We start from the raw sequence: 6983 nt of genomic DNA, 5'->3' as shown, positions 1-6983 counted from the left end.
CATTTTCATCTTAGCAACACTTTCTTTTTTCCAATATCTTTCTTAATTGTTTGAAACTCTATTCCATAAAAGCCATGCTGGTCAAATCAGTTTACATATTTATATTGTTCTAGCCTTTCATTCAGATTAAGCTTTGGTTTTATCAATTAATACCGTATCATGAACATACAGTCCACATCGTGATGAGACCTTTTTTTTCTTTTCTTTTTAATGTCTAGTTTGTTCATCCAAGATATGAAGCTAGGGATGACCTTTGGTGAAATCCATTGTTACTAGGAGATCTAACTTCTAATTCTCTTGGACGTTGGTTATTTTTTCATACAAATGATACCAATATGTATCTTGAAATCTCCTTTTTCCTACTTCTAAATCCACCAATTGACTTTTCTAGTATCCCTATCATATGCTCTCTCTAAATTAATAATTATCAAGGAGGAATCTCTTTTCTAATCTATAAACTTATCAATTTATATTTTAAAGTAGCTTTCATACTCAACTTCCTTAGAATATATCCAAAGAGGACCTTTTGATATCTTAATCAATTCCCTTAGCTTCTTTAATCATTTACCAAAGTTTTCATATTATTATTTATAAACTTAATCTCATTATAATCATTATAGTTTATAGCTTTGTGTATATCATCTTAGCTATACACTTTTAAGTAGTTGGGACTCATAATCTTTTTTAACTTTTGGTTTTCCTTGAGTCTCTTTTAACTTCTAAGCTTTTAGTTTTACAAAAATTAGTGAAAGGGCATGTACCATACATGTGCGCAATTAAAAATAGAAGAATAATAAAAGATGAAAAGACATTTAGATTTTGAATTTTTCTCATTATACTCTTTTAAATGTTTTAACATGGTTATTAGATTTAAAAACTAAAATATTTAGATTACCCCTTAAAAGCATGAACATTATATATTATGTGATGCTGTACTATGGAAATATTTTGATCTAATTTTTCTGACTTGGATGTAGGAGTGTTAATGGAATTCGAAAATCCAATTTTGAATTCGAGATTCAATATAATCGATTCAAATGCGGATATGATCTGATTCTATTTGATTAATATCCGATTCGACCAATTATTTAATTTTATATAATATATAAAATATTTAAATGTTTTATATAGTTTATATGTATATATATAATAATTAAATTACATAAATAATTTATATATTTATGTAAATAAACTATTTATATATTTAAATATAAAATAATTAATTGGTCAAATTTGAATATTAATTTTCAATATCTGTTAATATCAAATCGAATTCGGATATCAAATTTTCTAATCGGATTCAAATTCAGTATTGCTTGATTCAATTCAAATTTGATCCATTTACATTCTCATGTGAAGTCAAGGCAGGTATCAACATTATATTGTAATAAATATCTACATCTTCTATTTTGACCCCTATATTGTATTTTTATGTAGTACATGATGTTTAAATCACTTGTGAGAAACTTAATGTAAGACGTTTCATTGTAGTAATTAGTAAATCCCAAAGCTCCTTTTGTGTGAGGGGCTGGTTTATGTATAGGGTGCAGCTTTGCTCAAGAAATCTATGATTCAGTAGGGCTCCCCATGTTTCCCTGCCACGGTTTCCAGCAGAGCCCTTGTTTTATATTGAATGATTGAGAAAGAAGATGAAGCTTCCAGTGGCCAGAATCATTTGGGGAAAGCTCGAAAAGTAGCACGGTATAGAGCATAGTTTGTTTGAAAGTGGACGGATGACAAACTAGAAAAGTCTAACACCACCTAGATGGGGGGAGGGCCGGAGGGGGGTGGTTTGGGGTTTTAAAAGAATCTCACTTTTGGCCGACTGAGAATTGGTTTCAAGTTTCAATACATTTTAGAAGCTACTGAGTTTGTGTTTTGAATTTTTGTTTGTGGCATATTTTGTGACACATTTGTGGAGAAAAACCTGAAAAGAAAATTTTATTGAGGTCTTGTATAAGGCCGAACCATGTTAATTCTCTTGATGTGCTCTGTTTTAGTTTCTCTATTTGCCAATTGATTTATATGTTGGATTTGCCTCGTTCAGAAAAAGAGACATCTCTATGAATAAAGGTAATCCAATCTACTTTGTATCTTTTCTTGTGTTATCAATCCATCAATTAGTGTTGCAATTCTGCATACAGAAGATGACATCTCCTCACATGGGATTGCACAAGAAGACACGCAAAGGAATTATCCTTCTTTCCGTCTCTTAATATAGATGGATAAGAAGACATAAGAAAAAGGACTTATTCCCCATGAAGCATTGCTAAATCAGTCAATTCTGCTTCTTAAATTCTCCTTTTTTTTTTTTTTTTTTTCCTACAGCATTCTAACTCTTGGCACCAAGCGCATTATATCAAGAAACAACATTAGAGAATAAAACCCTAATCATGGACCTCACCTAACAGTTTAAGCTTTTAAGTTGAATAATTCCTTGAGATAGTACTAGAGTTTGTTTGACGAAGTGTTTTCCACCTCATTTATAGTTAATTAAATTACAAGTATAGTTAATTAAATTACAAGATATGGATGTGACTGTGCTTGTCCACCCTTCAAGCCCGATGTATTTTTGTGCGAGGGAGCGTGTTAGAGAATAACAACCGAACCTCACAATCTTGTAACCTATATTTCGAAGTTTTTTAGTCTCCACGGAGATAATTCAAGCAAATGGAGACAATATAGTCTTTGTTAAACACGCAAATATATTTAATAAATAGAATAGTACTGTTCATCGTTTTAAAGAAACCAAATTCACATAAATTGGTGAAGAAACTAACAAGAAGCTTCCCCGTTGAATTTGTCTTAGCTTTCTTCACCATCGATCGTCTTGTTTTTCCTCTCTTGTCTGCATCAAGTTGGAACTTAATTTATAAAATATTCAAATGTTCTTTTTTTTTTTTTGGGAGAAGAAGGGCAAGTTTGAGCATAATAAATTCATGCTTGAGTCATGGTCTCGTCTCAGCTGGCTTAGCTGATTGACATTCTGTTATCGATAATGGCCAATTTGTCTCTATAAATCATAATATCTCAGCTGAACAAGGGACCGAACCTCTATCCTGCTGGATAATGACATCATTTAATTTCTCTGTTGACAGTAATTGAGCTCCAGACTCCATATCCAAGACTCTAGAGCTCGTTCAAAAGTCATTGAATTTGTGTTTTCATATCCAGGCGCGGATTGGTAGGACAGACCCAGAGAGCAGAATCAACACCCAGTTTCTGTAGCCAAGCTTCATCCAGTTCCTTCCTGAAAATGACATTTTAGAGTCAATTTTCCTGAGAAGCTACGGTCACTACTGTTGTTGAGTTAGCATTTGATATTGAAAATTTATTGGAATGTGATAGACTGATAGATTCGTTAGGGTGAAACTTCCTATCAAGTGATTGGTCGGTCCCACTATATATATATTCATGGATCATCGCTTGCAAAAACTGAAGAATGTACAAAAATGCGATAGGTTGGACAGAAATAAAAGGTCTGGTGGAGGGAATGTCCCTACCAGGCGTGGGGCTGAAGCTGATGATCTCCCTCCCATGCAATCCATTGCCAACTTGTTTGGCCCCCAGATGGATTATCGCTTAATTAGCTTCAGTACGCGACTATTGAATATTGATTCCACAGAAACAGATTTTGGGTTTCTTTGATTCGGCTTCAAGCCACCAAGAACCGATCCATGGACCATCGAGATTTAATTTTCATTGTGAGTGTAGCACAGGGAGGGAGAAAGGAACCCAAATCCAACAAACTATCACTTACATCGTTGCTTCATTGTGGCTGTCGAAGGGTCGGAGACAGATCATTCATAAATTTTGATGTGAATCTGATTAGATTATAAAGAGAGATAGAAAGGGTTGGTGATGAGAGGAAACAATTTGGGGATTCTCCAATTTCTGATATGGCGTGGACGTGTTCTTGCTAGTAATATAGAAATTCCAAATGAGTTAATTTATTTGAAACCCTGAGGGAACACATAAAATGTCACTCCATCATCAATGTTTTAAAAACCTACCTGGAGGCTGATCCATTTTTGCCTTGAGAGGTTGCAAGTCACCAGTTCGACCATCCGGATAAAATGGGTCAACAGTTCACAACTGGGTCGGACAGTTGTTGATCAAGCCAATGGATTTTGAGCAAATCCCAGATATTAGCAAAACCAAATCGAATCAAATAAAAAGGGGTTGAAAACACTGCTCAGCATTGTTCTTACTAAATGCAATTTTCTTTTGAAAAAAAAGCCAAGTGGTTCGAAATCATTGATTCCTAAGAAATGAATATGAGAAATTGTTTCTTCTTACTAGCTAATCCCAAATGATTAGAAACCAAGAAAAATAGTTCTAATGCCAAGGGGGTATCCAACCAATCTGTATGATTTCCTTCTCCTAAACAAAAAACAAGCTTGGGTTTCCCTTGACGCTCAAATCAGCTCGGTAGGGTTCAGCTGAACCACCAAAATGACACCCCCCTCCCTCTCACCTCACACCTCCTTGTCCTTTCCCTTCTCCCGGCCAAATGAAATAAACTAAAGACAATCTCAGGCCATTCCCAAAAAGCCACCCCTTGGGCAGGTCTCTAGCTAAATGGGCTATCATGATTGTTGCTTTCTGACTTTCCAAGACACATTTTGGACAATCTGAATTTGCAGTGGAAGGCCTAAAAAATGGTCCTCAACAGTCACCACTCAGGCTGGCCCAGCCCCAGTCTAGAGCAGATTCTGCTTCCCGTTTTTATAGTATTGCATAAGATTTCACAAACCAATGATGCCCACCAAACAGGTTTGTCTTGATTCATATTATCAATAAATAAAGTTGGCAATCGATTTAATTCCAACAACACATTTAAACTTCAACACTGAGAAGATATGCAGATAACACGTCATATGTAGGCATTCCTTCACGGCAAAACAACAATAGAAAACTATGAAGAAGCAAGAGCTAGTCATGCCTGTTAGAGGATTTGATACATAATAAAAATGCAAAATGAGAAAGGATATTAAAACAAATTTAAGAGCACTTTGGTAGTTTTACAACAAACTGTGTTATTCAAAGTAGTAAACTGATCTGGGGTGGGGACAGTGCTGGATGCTTAGCAATTTTGTAAGTTTTCTATCAACAAATTTAGCAAACCCATCTCTGTTAAGGCAATAGCTAAACTAGTACCAAATCCCTTAGGCCATTTATCTATTTTTATTAAAGAAAAAAATTCAGAAAGTATTTCCCATTGTCATCCAGTGGGGAGTAGGGACTATTTGTTGCAGAGCAATCACGGCATGGGCAGAACCTTAAGCTAGCATCCCTTTAACATATAAGAATAGAGTAATGTGATGAACAAGCAAGAACTAATTAGCTAATTGATCCATTTGCAAAATTTATCCAATTGTTACTAATAAATAAGTAATTTAGTAGTTAATTATATAGAAGAAACAAGGTGGAGTTGTGGGTACAATTACATATAAGGATGGTAGTTGGGTTATAATTAACTAACATTTGGATTGCTTACCAAAAATAGAGACTAATTTTTGAATTGAAGAAAAAGGGTCCATTGTATGCAGCCTCATCTCCACTTGTAAGCAACGAACTCTTTTTAATATAGAGAAACTAGTTTTTTGTTATGGGCTTTTCTGGTAAGAAATTTAATTAAAACCTATTTTTGTTTAATGTGCAGATATTACAGATTAAAGGCCACCTATTTTATTAATATAATAATTGATTTTCTTCACAAAATTTCTTACAATTTTGCAATGATGGTAAATGATGATGTGCGACCTGGATCAAACTGCAAAACAGGGATCAGAGTGATTGGGGTGGATGACCCAGGGAGGTCGCTCCGATGCTTAAGTCAGTATTATTGTTGTGGTTGCGAGCTAAAGTTTGAGTGCTAGTGAGTTTGAATGTAAGTAATCGCGCGTACCTAGACCCTGGAGGGATTGATGCCCTTATATAGCTAAGCTATCATGGATCTCCCGAAACGGTTCCGGAATCTGCGGCCTGAGTGGATGAGATCCGTTTCTGTTTTAGTCGGGGAGTAACATATCAGTCAATGAAGTTTATCGTCACCGCTCGATCCAGGCAGGGAGAGGATAAGGCCTATCGTTACACGGCATGATCCCGTGATATTCAGTGTCTGTTAGGAAGCTTCTGGAATTGATTACGTGTCACTTTGGTTCCTAGGCCCTGAACTTGATTAGGCGCTGAGGTGACTTTATGCTGAGGTGGTGTTATGCTAAAGTGGCATTATGCCGAGGTGGTGGAATATTCAAACTCTGTAAACTGCTGACTAGGCTCACCTTGTTGAGTTGTCATTCTATGGGCAGATTGCGTCCACATGACCTTTACTTACTAGGTTGTGCCAAATTACCCCTCATCAATTGCCCCCCACTCCTTGTACCAAGGGTCCTGAACCGGCACGGGAAGTTCATGACGAGCCTAGGTGGATTTGGCACGAAGTCCAGGTGATGTTGAGGGCGAATCGTTGGTCGGACCTGTTCGACAGTTCGGCTCAACCAGAAAGTGACCCAGATCGCATATCAAGTACGCGCGAATGTCAAGCCGGTTATAGTCTTCATAGACATCAAAATTCGTGCAAAACTGATTTCAACCTCGGGAGGCATGCAACCAGTTTTCCTAAGAGCTGTTAGATCGTGTCGATCTTGATCATTGATTTTCGGATATACTAGTTATAAATAGGGGCCAAAAGGCCCATTTTCTTCACTACAAATCTACGAATCCAAAGTCCTTAAGGTCGCATTCAAGTATCCCTATTCGGTGTCAGCTATTTCTGGGTCCGAGGTCGCCTCATTTTCTTCGGTCTTCTTTTGGTAAGTCCGCCTCCCTTTGCTTTTTGATTTCGTTGTCCTTTCCGTTAGCATGTCTAAACTTAGCTTAGATAGTCTTCTAGATGGGGGCGGCGAGTCCGCTAGGTTTGAGGTGGGCACCTCGGCACAGACTGCGGAGCCTCATCCTGTCGAGGTGGGCAATATATA

The sequence above is a fragment of the Nelumbo lutea genome, chromosome 1 (genome assembly GCF_056320005.1).
Source record: "Nelumbo lutea isolate HS-2025 chromosome 1, American lotus-T2T, whole genome shotgun sequence".
NCBI classification, from domain to species: Eukaryota; Viridiplantae; Streptophyta; class Magnoliopsida; order Proteales; family Nelumbonaceae; genus Nelumbo; species Nelumbo lutea.
This window is presented reverse-complemented; position numbering follows the sequence as displayed.